This window comes from Antechinus flavipes, chromosome 4, assembly GCF_016432865.1.
Source record: "Antechinus flavipes isolate AdamAnt ecotype Samford, QLD, Australia chromosome 4, AdamAnt_v2, whole genome shotgun sequence".
Taxonomy (NCBI): domain Eukaryota; kingdom Metazoa; phylum Chordata; class Mammalia; order Dasyuromorphia; family Dasyuridae; genus Antechinus; species Antechinus flavipes.
The window spans coordinates 268,523,777-268,543,497 of NC_067401.1; positions in this window are offsets into that span (position 1 = coordinate 268,523,777).

The following is a 19,721-nucleotide window of genomic DNA, read 5'->3' on the forward strand; positions in this document are numbered from 1 at the left end:
CAGACTCCAAATCCTGAGGAGACTAAAAACAAACAGTCTCCAGGTGAATCCCCAAAGGAGGAGATCATATGTTCCTCAGCACAGATGAATCTCATGGAGGAAATTAAAAAGGCTCTCACAAGGGAGCTAGAAGAAAAATGGGAAAAGGAGAGGGAGGCTTTGCAAAAGGAGAGGGATACTTGGCAAAAGGAGAAGGAGGCTTGGCAAAAGGAGAGGGAGGCTTTGCAAAAGAGCCTGGAGAAGTCAGTTAAAGAGAGAGTGGATAAAGAAACCAAATCCTTGAAAAATAGGATTGGTGAACTGGAAAACAAAATTGGTGAAATGGAAAAAAATTCCACAGAACAAAAGAACTCAATTGGACAATTAGAAAAAGATCTTAAAAAAGTGAGTGAAGAAAATACTTCACTGAAAATCAGGGTTGAACAAATGGAACTGAATGACTCTAGGAGACAAGAAGAATCAGTCAAGCAAATCCAAAAAAATCAAACAATGGAAAAGAATGTGAAATACCTTCTGGGGAAGACAACAGACCTGGAAAACAGATCCAGGAGAGAATATCTGAGAATCATTGGACTCCCAGAAAGGTATGATGAAAAAAAGAGCCTGGACACTATTTTCCAGGAAATTATCAAAGAGAACTGCCCAGAAGTCATAGAAACAGAGGGTAAAATAGACATTGAAAGAATTCATCGATCCCCTACTAAAAGGGATCCTAAAATCAAAACACCAAGGAATATAGTGGCCAAATGCCAGAACCCTCAGGTGAAGGAAAAAATACTGCAAGCAGCTAGAAAAACCCAATTCAAGTATCAAGGAGCCACAATAAGGATCACCCAGGATCTGGCAGCATCCACATTAAAGGATCGAAGGGCCTGGAATATGATATTCCGAAAGGCTAAGGAACTTGGTATGCAACCAAAAATAACTTACCCAGTGAGAATGAGCATCTTTTTCCAGGGAAGAAGATGGGCATTCAATGAAGTAAGCGAATTTCACCTATTTTTGATGAAAAAGCCAGAACTTAACAAAAAATTTGATCTACAAGTACAGAACCCAAGAGAAATCTAAAAAGGTAAAGATTAATCTTGGGAACTATATTTCGGCTATAAAGATGTATAAAGAATACATGTATACCTTGTTCTAGAAACTAGTTGTGGAAAGGACATTGTACCAGAAAAAGGGGAAAGTGGGGGTAGTACATTTCATGAAGAGGCAAAGAAAACCTATTATATCCGAGAGAAAGAATGGAGAGGGATGAATATAGTGAGTATTTTACTGCTTTCAGAATTGGCATTAAGAGAAAAATTTTAGACATATTCAATCTATGGTGAAACTTCTCCCACCTCATTGAAAAGTGAGAAGGGAAAAGTGAAAAGGGAAGGAATAAGCTAAGTGGAAGGGAATACGGTAACTGGGAGGGAAAGGGGTAAATTAGGGGGAAGAACTCTAAGGGGGGGGAGGGATACTAAAAAGGGAGGGCTGTGAGAAGCAAGTGGTGCTCACAAACTTAATACTGGGAAGGGGGGTAAGGGAGTAAGAAGGGAGAAAAGCATAAACCGGAGTTAACAAGATGGCAAGTAATACAGAATTGGTCATTTTAACCATAAATGTGAACGGGGTAAACTCCTCTATAAAGAGGAAGCGGTTAGCAGAATGGATTAAAAGCCAGAATCCTACAATATGTTGTTTACAGGAAACACACCTGAAGCGGGGTGATACATGCAGGTTAAAGGTAAAAGGTTGGAGCAAAATCTACTATGCTTCAGGTGAAGTCAAAAAAGCAGGTGTAGCCATCCTGATCTCAGATCAAGCTAAAGCAAAAATTGATCTAATTAAAAGAGATAAGGAAGGGCACTATATCTTGCTAAAGGGTAGAATGAATAATGAAGCAGTATCTATATTAAACATATATGCACCAAGTAGTGTAGCATCTAAATTCTTAAAAGAGAAATTAAGAGAGCTGCAAGAAGAAATAGACAGTAAAACTATAATAGTGGGAGATCTCAACCTTGCACTCTCAGAATTAGATAAATCAAACCACAAAATAAATAAGAAAGAAGTCAAAGAGATAAACAGAATACTAGAAAAATTAGATATGATAGATCTCTGGAGAAAATGTAATGGGGACAGAAGGGAGTACACCTTCTTTTCAACAGTTCATGGAACTTATACAAAAATTGACCATATATTAGGACACAAAAACCTCAAACTCAAATGCAGTAAGGCAGAAATAGTGAATGCATCCTTTTCAGACCACAATGCATTGAAAATTACATTCAATAAAAAGCCACGGGAAAGTAGACCAAAAAATAATTGGAAACTAAATAATCTCATACTAAAGAATGATTGGGTGAAACAGCAAATTATAGTCATAATTAATAACTTCATCCAAGAAAACAATAATAATGAGACATCATACCAAAATGTATGGGATGCAGCCAAAGCGGTAATAAGGGGAAATCTCATATCTCTAGAGGCCTATTTGTATAAAATAGAGAAAGAGAAGGTCAATGAATTGGGCTTGCAACTAAAAATGCTAGAAAAGGAACAAATTAAAAACCCCCAATCAAACACTAAACTTGAAATTCAAAAAATAAAAGGAGAGATCAATAAAATTGAAAGTAAAAAAACAATTGAATTAATTAATAAAACTAAGAGTTGGTTCAATGAAAAAACCAACAAAATAGACAAACCCTTAGTAAATCTGATTAAAAAAAGGAAAGAGGAAAATCAAATTGTTAGTCTTAAAAATGAAAAGGGAGAACTCACCACTAACGAAGAGGAAATTAGAGCAATAATTAGGAGTTACTTTGCCCAACTTTACGCCAATAAATTCGACAACTTAAATGAAATAGAAGAATACCTCCAAAAATATAGCTTGCCTAAACTAACAGAGGAAGAAGTAAATATCCTAAACACTCCTATCTCAGAAAAAGAAATAGAACAAACTATCAATCAACTCCCTAAGAAAAAATCCCCAGGACCAGATGGATTTACATCTGAATTCTATCAAACATTTAAAGATCAATTAACTCCAATGCTAAATAAACTATTTGAAAAAGTAGGGATTGAAGGAGTCCTACCAAACTCCTTTTATGACACAGATATGGTACTGATACTTAAACCAGGTAGGCTGAAAACAGAGAAAGAAAATTATAGACCAATCTCCCTAATGAATATTGATGCTAAAATCTTAAATAACATATTAGCAAAAAGATTACAGAAAATCATCCCCAGGATAATACACTATGACCAAGTAGGATTTATACCAGGAATGCATGGCTGGTTCAATATTAGGAAAACTATTAACATAATTGACTATATCAACAACCACCCAAACAAAAACCATATGATCATCTCAATAGATGCAGAAAAAGCATTTGATAAACTCCAACAGCCATTCCTAATAAAAACACTTGAGAGCATAGGAATAAAAGGACTTTTCCTTAAAATAGTTAGGAGCATATATTTTAAATCTTCAGTAAGCATCATATGCAATGGGGAAAAACTGGAACCTTTCCCAGTAAGATCTGGAGTGAAGCAAGGTTGCCCACTATCACCATTATTATTCAATATTGTATTAGAAACACTAGCCTCTGCAATAAGAGTCGAGAAAGAGATTAAAGGAATTAGAGTAGGCAATGAGGAAACCAAACTATCACTCTTTGCAGATGATATGATGGTATACCTAGAAAACCCCAGCGATTCTACTAAAAAGCTATTAGAAATAATTCATAATTTTAGCAAAGTAGCAGGATACAAAATAAATCCCCATAAATCCTCAGCATTCTTATACACCACCAACAAAATCCAAGAGCAAGAGATACAAAGAGAAATTCCATTCAGAATAACTGTTGATAGCATAAAATATTTGGGAATCTACCTACCAAAGGAAAGTCAGGAATTATTTGAGCAAAATTACAAAACACTTTTCACACAAATAAAGTCAGACTTAAATAATTGGAAAAATATTAAGTGCTCTTGGATAGGCCGAGCGAATATAATAAAGATGACAATACTCCCTAAACTAATCTATTTATTTAGTGCTATACCAATCAGACTTCCAAGAAAATATTTTAATGATTTAGAAAAAATAACAACAAAAATCATATGGAACAATAAAAAGTCGAGAATCTCAAGGGAATTAATGAAAAAAAAATCAAATGAAGGTGGTCTAGCTGTACCTGATCTAAAATTATATTATAAAGCAGCAGTCACCCAAACCATTTGGTATTGGCTAAGAAATAGATTAGTGGATCAGTGGAAAAGGTTAGGGTCACAAGACAGAATAGTCAACTATAGCAATCTAGTGTTTGACAAACCCAAAGATTCTAAATTTTGGGATAAGATTTCATTATTTGATAAAAACTGCTAGGATAACTAGAAATTAGTATGGCAGATATTAGGCAAGGACCCTCACTTAACACCACATACCAAGATGAGATCAAAATGGGTCTATGTCCTAGGCATAAAGAACGAGATTATAAATAAATTAGAGGAATATAGGATAGTTTATCTCTCAGACTTGTGGAGGAGAAAGAAATTTGTGACCAAAGATGAACTAGAGACCATTACTGATCACAAAATAGAAAATTTCGATTACATCAAATTAAAAGGCCTTTGTACAAATAAAACTAATGCAAACAAGATTAGAAGGGAAGCAACAAACTGGGAAAACATTTTCACAGTTAAAGGTTCTGATAAAGGCCTCATTTCCAAAATATATAGAGAACAGACTCAAATTTATAAGAAATCTAGCCATTCTCCAATTGATAAATGGTCAAAGGATATGAACAGACAATTTTCAGAGGATGAAATTGAAACTATTACCACTCATATGAAAGAGTGTTCCAAATCATTATTGATCAGAGAAATGCAAATTAAGACAACTCTGAGATACCACTACACACCTGTCAGATTGGCTAAGATGACAGGAAAAAATAATGATGAATGTTGGAGGGGATGCGGGAAAACTGGGACACTATTGCATTGTTGGTGGAGTTGTGAACGAATCCAACCATTCTGGAGAGCAATCTGGAATTATGCCCCAAAAATTATCAAATTGTGCATACCCTTTGATCCAGCAGTGTTTCTATTGGGCTTATATCCCAAAGAAATACTAAAGAAGGGAAAGGGACCTGTATGTGCCAAAATGTTTGTAGCAGCCCTGTCTGTAGTGGCTAGAAACTGGAAAATGAATGGATGCCCATCAATTGGAGAATGGCTGGGTAAATTGTGGTATATGAATGTTATGGAATATTATTGTTCTGTAAGAAATGACCAGCAGGATGAATACAGAGAGGACTGGCGAGACTTACATGAACTGATGCTAAGTGAAATGAGCAGAACCAGGAGATCATTATACACTTCGACAACGATATTGTATGAGGACATATTTTGATGGAAGTGGATTTCTTTGACAAAGAGACCTGAGTTTCGATTGATAAATGACGGACAAAAGCAGCTACACCCAAAGAAAGAACACTGGGAAACGAATTGAACTATTTGCATTTTTGATTTTCTTCCCGAGTTATTTTTACCTTCTGAATCCAATTCTCCCTGTGCAACGGGAGAACTGTTTGGTTCTGCAAATATGTATTGGATCTAGGATATACTGCAACATATTTAACATATATAGGACTGCTTGCCATCTTGGGAGGGGTGGAGGGAGGGAGGGGAAAAAAACAAAACATAAGCGAGTGCAAGGGATAATGTTGTAAAAAAAAAAATTATCCTGGCATGGATTCTGTCAATATAAAGTTATTATTAAATAAAATAAAATTTAAATTTAAAAATAAAAAAAAATATAATAAAATAAATATATAAATAAATGTACTGAAAAAAGGTAAAAAAAAATAATAATAATAGGTAGAAAGTAATAGAGTAAAAATTCCATTGCAAATGTAAGACTAGAAAAAACCCTTCCTCTCTTCAGTGCTGTATGAGGCACAATATTTAAGCCAAGTAGCTATGCAATATTTTACATAAAGGTGAGTAAAGTACAGTATCACTGGACAGAATCAGATTATTAAAAGATTTAAATGGCAAATGCAGATTTGTATTTGAACCTAGAGGTAATAGGAGTTTGGCGAGTAGAAGAATAGCTTGGTCATACCTATGCTTTAGGAAAATAATTTTGAAAATTGAGTGGAAATTGTTACTCAGAGAAATTCAAGTTATGATATTCCTTCTACAATGTTACAAAAGGTGTGGTGTTGGTAACAGATTGTTTTTGCTTTTTAAAAAAGCTATACAGTATTTCATTTGATTAATAAGTATTATCCCTATTTTTCAAATAAAGAATTTAATATTGAAGTTGAGGTAAGTGTAACTTGCCCACTACTAAAAATGTCTAGATATAATTCTCATATGGTTCATCCTGTTTCTTAAGTCTAACATTCTACCCACTATATTCCTAATTGGCTAGAGAACAGTGCAGCAATTAGTATCCTCATTCTAGACACAATATATTTTTAGTATAGCATAGAACAGTATTAGATTTATTTTTAGTTTTTTTTAGCCGTTTGCTCATATTGAATTTACAGTATATCATTCTCAATTTCCCCCCTAGAACACTGTATTATTATGTATAAGAAATGATGAAGATTATAATTTCAATAACAATCTTGGAAGGTTTTCATGAACTGAAGCTAAAGGAAATGAGAAAAATTAGGACAACACTTTATAAAATAAGAAATATTTTATATATATATATATATATATATATATATACATATATATATTTACATATACACACACACACACACACATACATACATACATATATGGTCATCTCTTAAATACTTAGTAATTGTGATCAACAAAATGGCTAAAGACAATTGTAAATTATTCATGCTGAAACATGCCATGCCATCCATATCCATATAGAAAGTTGATAGACCTAGAGTGCAGAATGAAGTATATTTTCTTTCCTTTTCTTTCCTTTCTTCCTTTACCTTTCTATTTCTAGATATGAGTAACCCAGGAATTTATTTTGCATTTACATTTATATATATGTAGCCTTCTTAATAGATGGGGAAGATGAGAGGGAGGGGGAGGATTCAGAACTCAAAATACAATTGAGTTACTGGAAAAATAAAGGAAATTGTTAACCAATTGTCATTTACTTGTGAAGGTAAGTGTTTTAATTACAATGTAGAATGTTACATTTATTATTAATATATTTCTCATTTAATAATAATAATTCATAATAGCTAGAATTTATACAAGGTCTACTATGTGATAGGCATTATGATAAGCACTTTGAGATATCTGATTTAAGTCTTACAAAACTGAGAGGTGGGTGTTATTATAATAACTCAATTTGTAGTTGAGGAATGGCTGAACAAGTTGTAGTATATGATCATGATGGAATATTACTGTGCAAAAGAAATAATAAACTCATTGATTTTAAAGGGAAAAATTGGGACACGAAATAATGAAGAGTGAAATGAGCAGTCAAGAGAATCTTATATACAGTAATAGCAGTATTGTTTTAAGAACAACTTTTAACAAGTCATTCTGACTATTATAAATATTTATATAATGTGCATATCTGTCTAATCTATCTATCTATACATGCACGAATATATGTGCATTTGTGTGTAATGATACTTATCTGTAGGGCACAAAAAAGGAAGAAAATATAAAAGGAAAAATACATGATAACTTTAAGTTGTACATAATAGATTTGCAGCTTCATTTGCAATCATGTTTTTTTTTAATTCCATTATTATGGAAATGCTTGCTTTATTTCATAAATTAATTTTTTAAAGAAAGGTTTGAAAAATTTAAAGAATGTCTTTGCTTGAAAAGAAGTAGAGTAGAATAGGAAAAGCACCAGAATTGGGTTCAAATTTTTGCTTTGCTAATAATTTGCTAATAATTCATAATAGCTAGAATTTATACAAGGTCTACTATGTGATAGGCATTATGATAAGCACTTTGAGATATCTGATTTAAGTCTTACAAAACTGAGAGGTGGGTGTTATTATAATACCTCAATTTGTAGTTGAGGAATGGCTGAACAAGTTGTAATATATGATCATGATGGAATATTACTGTGCAAAAGAAATAATAAACTCATTGATTTTAAAGGGAAAAATTGGGACACGAAATAATGAAGAGTGAAATGAGCAATCTAGAGAATCTTATATACAGTAATAGCAGTATTGTTTTAAGAACAACTTTTAACAAGTCATTGAAAAGAAGTAGAGTAGAATAGGAAAAGCACCAGAATTGGGTTCAAATTTTTGCTTTGTTATTTTCTAACTAAGTATTCCTGGATAAATTACTTACCCAGTCAAAAGGAACAAAATACACACACACACATACACACACACACACACACACACGCAAACACACACAGAGACCCTCTCATTTTTTATAATAATATACAACCTTTCTGCTTTGTCCTTTATCCAAAGTAGAATTTCATTTTTTTCTGGGTTTCTGGAGACCATATAGACATGTAAAGATTTCCACTCCTTGTTCCTTTTAGAAATATCTGTCATCTTTGATTTATTTGCTTGTTGAGGTTCTATAATAATTTTTAAATTAATTTAAAATTAGTTTATCAATTTTATTTAACTATTTATATCATTTTTATGCTTTGCACTTTGCTTCATTTTTGTTAGATTCAGATTTGTTAGTATAATTTTGTTTTAAGATTTCCATTGTATATATCTTTGCTATAACCTTTAACTAGTGGTTTGAAGTTTAACTTCTCTATTGTGAGTTCTTACTTGCTATATAGTCTTCTACTATCTTTGTCAAGTTTTCAATATCTTTAAAATATTTTTGTTATTAATTTTATTATTTTCAATAGCCAAGCTTTTATTTTCCTTTCCTTTATCTTCTCCACACTTGGAGTGAAAGAAAAAAATCAATTTTTTGCCACAAATAATTGCTCAAGAAAAATAAGTTCCCATATTGGCCATGTCCAAAAAATGGTGGTCTCATTCTTCATAGTTAGTCCACAATCTCTGTGCCAGAAGGTAGGTAGTATTCTTCATCATCATTATCTTCATCATGGCTGCTTCCATATATAGCATTACCAAATGTGATTTTTAAAGTTATTAATAGAAAGGGCCAAGAATATTTTTGTTTTCTGTTTCTAGTATGGGTGATTTGGGGCTGTTGGAATGAGTAGAGGCTAAACACTTGGAAACCTATTAAGGTTCTATTAAGATCTTCTTCTATTAAGATCCAGCTTGCCAAGGCCTCCATCATCTTTTTTTACTCCTCTTTTTCTTGCTCCCCAAATCAATCATTTCCCTATCTTCCAGCTCAAATTTTAATAGTATAATATAATTTTCAGAACTGTTTCCTTTCAAACTTTCAAAGATTTTATCTTCACCAATAATCAGAGAGGACAACAAAGATAAGAAAGATAAAGTCAGAATTAAACTAGATTTGGAAGAATTATATATAAGGTTATTTTGATGCATCCTATAAATTATGAGAAAATGCTTTTAGAACCAAGTGCACCCAGTAAACTCCCATAAAAAACATATCCTAATCTCTTATAATAAGAGGTAATCCTACTCTCTTAAAATAAATATTGCACTTTCAGAATTAAGGTCAAGGGCAGAGGATATCTTTAAATTAAATGTATTAATTTAATTATAATTCTTTAAATTTTGTGTTCATTAAAAATATATTTATTTCTTCTCTTTCTTGTAATGACCGTGTATTTAAAATTAGCCAGAGTCAGGAATTCAGGTTAAGGGAAAAATCTTCAATCTTTATTGAAGTGAAGAGGTGAAAAAAGATTGCGATAGCAATATGGGCAAGAAGTATTGCGATAGCAATATAGGCAGCTGCGACAGGAAGCCAGCTAGCAGAGAGAAACCTGAGCTGAAGAGCTGTTGCAATGGCAATGCGTGCAGTCTCTCCTTCCCCTTCCTTTTCCACTCCCCTGCCTCTACCCACCAAAAAATCGTCATTTCCTATACAACACATCAGGACTTGCACAAAGAGTGGGTGGGGGCCATTCTTTCTCCAAGCTTGTATATTAATAGAGTATGGTCCAATTACTATTTAGCCTCACGTGCTTGGGACCTCAGTGCATCAACTCGAGCCTCAGCCCATTACACTTTCTAACAATACCTTTCTAATAAAAAGAAAAAATACATATTTAACAATCATATATAATTAAGCTAAACAAACACCCCGACAATAATACTGAGAGGATGCTAGATTTAATATCTTATCAACCATTAGGTACAAAGCTTGATGGTGACACTAATGTATGATGATAAAAGTGTGAGATAGAAGAGACTCAGGACCCTGTAATAAATAATAACTTTCTTTAATGCTATTACTAAAGAAAAAAAAAATTGACCTTACTACTACTACAATTACTTCTATTAGTACTATTATTGTATAGAACTACCACCAAGCATTTATAAAGCACTTTAAAATTTACAATCTACTTTATAAAATATTATCTAATTTGATCCTCACAGTAACTCAGGAAATTGGGTGTTAAATGAATTATTTTCCTTTTTTTAGAATAGGTACACTTCAAGCCTCAGAGCTAATAACAACAATAATGATGATTGCTAAACATCAGCATGTAATGGGCTGAGGCTCGAGTTGATGCACTGAGGTCTCAAGCACGTGAGGCTAAATAGTAATTGGACCATACTCTATTAATATATAAGCTTGGAGAAAGAATGGCCCCTGCCCATCTTTGTGCAAGTCCTGATGTGTGTATAGGAAATGACGTTTTTGGTGGGTGGAGGCAAGAGAGTGGGAAGGGAAGCAGAAGGAAAGACTGCTGGCTGGTGTCTTGACACAGCTGCTTGTATTGCTATCATGAAGGCCCTTCACCTCCAATCTCCCTCTGTGAGCTGGCTTCCTGTCGCAGCTGCCCATATTACTATCGCAATTCTTCTTGCCCATATTGCTATCACAATCCCCTCTCACCTCTACTGAAAATAAAGATAGAAGATTTTTCCCTTAACCTGAACTCCTGACTCCAGCTGATTTTAAATACGCAGTCATCACATCAGTGTTTGATTTATTGATATTATTCTAGATTTAAAATGATGGAGAAAATGTTAATAATGCAAATTAAATATGTTTGTCCTTTGTACATTAACTTATAGAGCCATAGGGAACATTATGGATTATTTAATCTAATTTGCTCATTTTTCTGAAAAGGTATCTGGGTAGATGAGTAAATGATTTGCCCAGTGTCAAATAGGTAGTAACAGATTATAAACCCAAGACAAGACCATCTCACTCCCAATCTAATTGTAGGAGAAAAATTAGCATCTATAGAGAGCGGATTATATGTTAGGTTTGTGCTAAGCACTTTTTTATAAATACCATATCACTTGATCCTCACAACAATCTCCCAAGGTAGCTACTATTATTATTCTCATGTGGAAGGAACTAAGGAATAGGAAGGTACTTGTTCAGGATCACATAGCTAGTAATTGTTTGAGACCTGAATTGAATACAGATGTTTCTGTTTCCAGCTCCAGTCATTTGTCTATCAGATAGGCTGTCTATAAAGATATAATTATTAGCAAATATATTAAAATCATCATTGTCTAAGTTTTATGACAGTTTACTACCTCTACCCATACAACTGCCTCTATTGACACTTACTGTTTTCCTTTGATTTCCCTGTAAATTTTTGGTGATGCTGTCTCTGGCTATTATCAGTATACATAATTTCAGATTACTTAAAAACTTCTTCTCTAAAATTTCTAACACATCATTAGAAGGGAAGCAACAAACTGGGAAAACATTTTCACAGTTAAAGGTTCTGATAAAGGCCTCATTTCCAAAATATATAGAGAACTGACTCAAATTTATAAGAAATCAAGCCATTCTCCAATTGATAAATGGTCAAAGGATATGAACAGACAATTTTCAGAGGATGAAATTGAAACTATTACCACTCATATGAAAGAGTGTTCCAAATCATTATTGATCAGAGAAATGCAAATTAAGACAACTCTGAGATACCACTACACACCTGTCAGATTGGCTAAGATGACAGGAAAAAATAATGATGAATGTTGGAGGGGATGCGGGAAAACTGGGACACTGTTGCATTGTTGGTGGAGTTGTGAACGAATCCAACCATTCTGGAGAGCAATCTGGAATTATGCCCAAAAATTATCAAATTGTGCATACCCTTTGATCCAGCAGTATTTCTATTGGGCTTATATCCCAAAGAGATACTAAAGAAGGGAAAGGGACCTGTATGTGCCAAAATGTTTGTAGCAGCCCTGTTTGTAGTGGCTAGAAACTGGAAAATGAATGGATGCCCATCAATTGGAGAATGGCTGGGTAAATTGTGGTATATGAATGTTATGGAATATTATTGTTCTGTAAGAAATGACCAGCAGGATGAATACAGAGAGGACTGGCGAGACTTACATGAACTGATGCTAAGTGAAATGAGCAGAACCAGGAGATCATTATACACTTCAACAACAATATTGTATGAGGACATATTTTGATGGAAGTGGATTTCTTTGACAAAGAGACCTAACTGAGTTTCAATTGATAAATGACGGACAAAAGCAGCTACACCTAAAGAAAGAACACTGGGAAACGAATGTGAACTATTTGCATTTTTGATTTTCTTCCCGAGTTATTTTTACCTTCTGAATCCAATTCTCCCTGTGCAACGGGAGAACTGTTCGGTTCTGCAAATATGTATTGTATCTAGGATATACTGCAACATATTTAACATATATAGGACTGCTTGCCATCTTGGGGGTGGTGGAGGGAGGGAGGGGAAAAAAACAAAACATAAGCGAGTGCAAGGGATAATGTTGTAAAAAAAAAAATTATCCTGGCATGGATTCTGTCAATACAAAGTTATTATTAAATAAAATAAAATTTAAATTTAAAAATAAAAAAATAAAATAAAATAAATATATAAATAAATGTACTAAAAAAGGTAAAAAAAAAAATAATAATAATAATAGGTAGAAAGTAATAGAGTAAAAATTCCATTGCAAATGTAAGACTAGAAAAAACCCTTCCTCTCTTCAGTGCTGTATGAGGCACAATATTTAAGCCAAGTAGCTATGCAATATTTTACATAAAGGTGAGTAAAGTACAGTATCACTGGACAGAATCAGATTATTAAAAGATTTAAATGGCAAATGCAGATTTGTATTTGAACCTAGAGGTAATAGGAGTTTGGAGAGTAGAAGAATAGCTTGGTCATACCTATGCTTTAGGAAAATAATTTTGAAAATTGAGTGGAAATTGTTACTCAGAGAAATTCAAGTTATGATATTCCTTCTACAATGTTACAAAAGGTGTGGTGTTGGTAACAGATTGTTTTTGCTTTTTAAAAAAGCTATACAGTATTTCATTTGATTAATAAGTATTATCCCTATTTTTCAAATAAAGAATTTAATATTGAAGTTGAGGTAAGTGTAACTTGCCCACTACTAAAACTGTCTAGATATAATTCTCATATGATTCATCTTGATTCTTAAGTCTAACATTCTACCCGCTATATTCCTAATTGGCTAGAGAACAGTGCAGCAATTAGTATCCTCATTCTAGACACAATATATTTTTAGTATAGCATAGAACAGTATTAGATTTATTTTTAGTTTTTTTTAGCCGTTTGCTCATATTGAATTTACAGTATATCATTCTCAATTTCCCCCCTAGAACACTGTATTATTATGTATAAGAAATGATGAAGATTATAATTTCAATAACAATCTTGGAAGGTTTTCATGAACTGAAGCTAAAGGAAATGAGAAAAATTAGGACAACACTTTATAAAATAAGAAATATTTTATTTATATATATATATACATATATATATATTTACATATACACACACACACACACATACATACATATATGGTCATCTCTTAAATACTTAGTAATTGTGATCAACAAAATGGCTAAAGACAATTGTAAATTATTCATGCTGAAACATGCCATCCATATCCATATAGAAAGTTGATAGACCTAGAGTGCAGAATAAAGTATATTTTCTTTCCTTTTCTTTCCTTTCTTCCTTTACCTTTCTATTTCTAGATATGAGTAACCCAGGAATTTATTTTGCATTTACATTTATATATATGTAGCCTTCTTAATAGATGGGGAAGATGAGAGGGAGGGGGAGGATTCAGAACTCAAAATACAATTGAGTTACTGGAAAAATAAAGGAAATTGTTAACCAATTGTCATTTACTTGTGAAGGTAAGTGTTTTAATTACAATGTAGAATGTTACATTTATTATTAATATATTTCTCATTTAATAATAATAATTCATAATAGCTAGAATTTATACAAGGTCTACTATGTGATAGGCATTATGATAAGCACTTTGAGATATCTGATTTAAGTCTTACAAAACTGAGAGGTGGGTGTTATTATAATAACTCAATTTGTAGTTGAGGAATGGCTGAACAAGTTGTAGTATATGATCATGATGGAATATTACTGTGCAAAAGAAATAATAAACTCATTGATTTTAAAGGGAAAAATTGGGACACGAAATAATGAAGAGTGAAATGAGCAGTCAAGAGAATCTTATATACAGTAATAGCAGTATTGTTTTAAGAACAACTTTTAACAAGTCATTCTGACTATTATAAATATTTACATAATGTGCATATCTGTCTAATCTATCTATCTATACATGCACGAATATATGTGCATTTGTGTGTAATGATACTTATCTGTAGGGCACAAAAAAGGAAGAAAATATAAAAGGAAAAATACATGATAACTTTAAGTTGTACATAATAGATTTGCAGCTTCATTTGCAATCATGTTTTTTTTTTTTAATTCCATTATTATGGAAATGCTTGCTTTATTTCATAAATAAATTTTTTAAAGAAAGGTTTGAAAAATTTAAAGAATGTCTTTGCTTGAAAAGAAGTAGAGTAGAATAGGAAAAGCACCAGAATTGGGTTCAAATTTTTGCTTTGCTAATAATTTGCTAATAATTCATAATAGCTAGAATTTATACAAGGTCTACTATGTGATAGGCATTATGATAAGCACTTTGAGATATCTGATTTAAGTCTTACAAAACTGAGAGGTGGGTGTTGTTATAATACCTCAATTTGTAGTTGAGGAATGGCTGAACAAGTTGTAATATATGATCATGATGGAATATTACTGTGCAAAAGAAATAATAAACTCATTGATTTTAAAGGGAAAAATTGGGACACGAAATAATGAAGAGTGAAATGAGCAATCTAGAGAATCTTATATACAGTAATAGCAGTATTGTTTTAAGAACAACTTTTAACAAGTCATTGAAAAGAAGTAGAGTAGAATAGGAAAAGCACCAGAATTGGGTTCAAATTTTTGCTTTGTTATTTTCTAACTAAGTATTCCTGGATAAATTACTTACCCAGTCAAAAGGAACAAAACACACACACACACATACACACACACACACACACACACGCAAACACACACAGAGACCCTCTCATTTTTTATAATAATATACAACCTTTCTGCTTTGTCCTTTATCCAAAGTAGAATTTCATTTTTTTCTGGGTTTCTGGAGACCATATAGACATGTAAAGATTTCCACTCCTTGTTCCTTTTAGAAATATCTGTCATCTTTGATTTATTTGCTTGTTGAGGTTCTATAATAATTTTTAAATTAATTTAAAATTAGTTTATCAATTTTATTTAACTATTTATATCATTTTTATGCTTTGCACTTTGCTTCATTTTTGTTAGATTCAGATTTGTTAGTATAATTTTGTTTTAAGATTTCCATTGTATATATCTTTGCTATAACCTTTAACTAGTGGTTTGAAATTTAACTTCTCTATTGTGAGTTCTTACTTGCTATATAGTCTTCTACTATCTTTGTCAAGTTTTCAATATCTTTAAAATATTTTTGTTATTAATTTTATTATTTTCAATAGCCAAGCTTTTATTTTCCTTTCCTTTATCTTCTCCACACTTGGAGTGAAAGAAAAAAATCAATTTTTTGCCACAAATAATTGCTCAAGAAAAATAAGTTCCCATATTGGCCATGTCCAAAAAATGGTGGTCTCATTCTTCATAGTTAGTCCACAATCTCTGTGCCAGAAGGTAGGTAGTATTCTTCATCATCATTATCTTCATCATGGCTGCTTCCATATATAGCATTACCAAATGTGATTTTTAAAGTTATTAATAGAAAGGGCCAAGAATATTTTTGTTTTCTGTTTCTAGTATGGGTGATTTGGGGCTGTTGGAATGAGTAGAGGCTAAACACTTGGAAACCTATTAAGGTTCTATTAAGATCTTCTTCTATTAAGATCCAGCTTGCCAAGGCCTCCATCATCTTTTTTTACTCCTCTTTTTCTTGCTCCCCAAATCAATCATTTCCCTATCTTCCAGCTCAAATTTTAATAGTATAATATAATTTTCAGAACTGTTTCCTTTCAAACTTTCAAAGATTTTATCTTCACCAATAATCAGAGAGGACAACAAAGATAAGAAAGATAAAGTCAGAATTAAACTAGATTTGGAAGAATTATATATAAGGTTATTTTGATGCATCCTATAAATTATGAGAAAATGCTTTCAGAACCAAGTGCACCCAGTAAACTCCCATAAAAAAACATATCCTAATATCTTATAATAAGAGGTAATCCTACTCTCTTAAAATAAATATTGCACTTTCAGAATTAAGGTCAAGGGCAGAGGATATCTTTAAATTAAATGTATTAATTTAATTATAATTCTTTAAATTTTGTGTTCATTAAAAATATATTTATTTCTTCTCTTTCTTGTAATGACCGTGTATTTAAAATTAGCCAGAGTCAGGAATTCAGGTTAAGGGAAAAATCTTCAATCTTTATTGAAGTGAAGAGGTGAAAAAAGATTGCGATAGCAATATGGGCAAGAAGTATTGCGATAGCAATATAGGCAGCTGCGACAGGAAGCCAGCTAGCAGAGAGAAACCTGAGCTGAAGAGTTGTTGCAATGGCAATGCGAGCAGTCTCTCCTTCCCCTTCCTTTTCCACTCCCCTGCCTCTACCCACCAAAAAATCGTCATTTCCTATACAACACATCAGGACTTGCACAAAGAGTGGGTGGGGGCCATTCTTTCTCCAAGCTTGTATATTAATAGAGTATGGTCCAATTACTATTTAGCCTCATGTGCTTGGGACCTCAGTGCATCAACTCGAGCCTCAGCCCATTACACTTTCTAACAATACCTTTCTAACAAAAAGAAAAAATACATATTTAACAATCATATATAATTAAGCTAAACAAACACCCCGACAATAATACTGAGAGGATGCTAGATTTAATATCTTATCAACCATTAGGTACAAAGCTTGATGGTGACACTAATGTATGATGATAAAAGTGTGATATAGAAGAGACTCAGGACCCTGTAATAAATAATAACTTTCTTTAATGCTATTACTAAAGAAAAAAAAAATTGACCTTACTACTACTACAATTACTTCTATTAGTACTATTATTGTATAGAACTACCACCAAGCATTTATAAAGCACTTTAAAATTTACAATCTACTTTATAAAATATTATCTAATTTGATCCTCACAGTAACTCAGGAAATTGGGTGTTAAATGAATTATTTTCCTTTTTTTAGAATAGGTACACTTTAAGCCTCAGAGCTAATAACAACAATAATGATGATTGCTAAACATCAGCATGTAATGGGCTGAGGCTCGAGTTGATGCACTGAGGTCCCAAGCACGTGAGGCTAAATAGTAATTGGACCATACTCTATTAATATATAAGCTTGGAGAAAGAATGGCCCCTGCCCATCTTTGTGCAAGTCCTGATGTGTGTATAGGAAATGACGTTTTTGGTGGGTGGAGGCAAGAGAGTGGGAAGGGAAGCAGAAGGAAAGACTGCTGGCTGGTGTCTTGACACAGCTGCTCGTATTGCTATCATGAAGGCCCTTCACCTCCAATCTCCCTCTGTGAGCTGGCTTCCTGTCGCAGCTGCCCATATTACTATCGCAATTCTTCTTGCCCATATTGCTATCACAATCCCCTCTCACCTCTACTGAAAATAAAGATAGAAGATTTTTCCCTTAACCTGAACTCCTGACTCCAGCTGATTTTAAATATGCAGTCATCACATCAGCGTTTGATTTATTGATATTATTCTAGATTTAAAATGATGGAGAAAATGTTAATAATGCAAATTAAATATGTTTGTCCTTTGTACATTAACTTATAGAGCCATAGGGAACATTATGGATTATTTAATCTAATTTGCTCATTTTTCTGAAAAGGTATCTGGGTAGATGAGTAAATGATTTGCCCAGTGTCAAATAGGTAGTAACAGATTATAAACCCAAGACAAGACCATCTCACTCCCAATCTAATTGTAGGAGAAAAATTAGCATCTATAGAGAGCGGATTATATGTTAGGTTTGTGCTAAGCACTTTTTTATAAATACCATATCACTTGATCCTCACAACAATCTGCCAAGGTAGCTACTATTATTATTCTCATGTGGAAGGAACTAAGGAATAGAAAGGTACTTGTTCAGGATCACATAGCTAGTAATTGTTTGAGACCTGAATTGAATACAGATTTTTCTGTTTCCAGCTCCAGTCATTTGTCTATCAGATAGGCTGTCTATAAAGATATAATTATTAGCAAATATATTAAAATCATCATTGTCTAAGTTTTATGACAGTTTACTACCTCTACCCATACAACTGCCTCTATTGACACTTACTGTTTTCCTTTGATTTCCCTGTAAATTTTTGGTGATGCTGTCTCTGGCTATTATCAGTATACATAATTTCAGATTACTTAAAAACTTCTTCTCTAAAATTTCTAACACATCATTAATAATGTTTTACTTCTTTTGAAAATGTCATTCATGATGATACAGCTTTTTTTTAATAATTACTACAAATTGAATTGAGAGATATTTTGTAATGGAGTCTGTGAACATTTTGCTTTCATTTTTAAATATTTTGATAACTATATTTTAATGTAATTGTTCTATAAATGTTTTATTGTATGCATTTAAAATATTTTTTTCTGAAATGAGCACAGCATGCTTTGCCTGACTGAAAAACGAATCTATTACTCAAACACACACACACACACACACACACACACACACACACACACACACACACACACCCCAAGTTAAGAAACATTAAGATACTCTGTTTTAGCTATTTACAAATTGTCTTCATGTAAAAAAAAGTCTGCCTCCATAGATAACTAATTTTTCCCTCCATTTGACATTCAAATCAGCATAATAATGTAGGCTCATTAATAAGATGCATAATAAAATAAAACTTAATTTATAATATCTTGGGATTTTATTAAGTTTTATTTCAACTTCCTCTATAATTTTCCATAACCACACCCAAGCAGAAATCCATTTTATCACTATATCATCAGAGTATGGTGAATCGTGTTTTCTTGGGCATCCACAAAGTCTGAGAAGTTTCATAAGGTCAGAACCTTTAATATCTCAGGTCAGAAATGTCATCAATACAAGTTGCAAAACCTCTCCCTATCACATACCACCTTTTTGTGACAAGGTCCTTGTTACTGGTCATCCTTCTTTCTCAAAGAGGACCAATGACATCAAGAGAGTGATGTCTTGACTTGATTGGTGAGATAGAACTGTGCAGAGTCATCAGCTTTATTCTATCCTCCAGCATCATGAGAATCCAATATCTTGCCACTTAGAGTGTGCAGATTGTCTTCATGCACATCATGTTAAGACGATTGGCAATA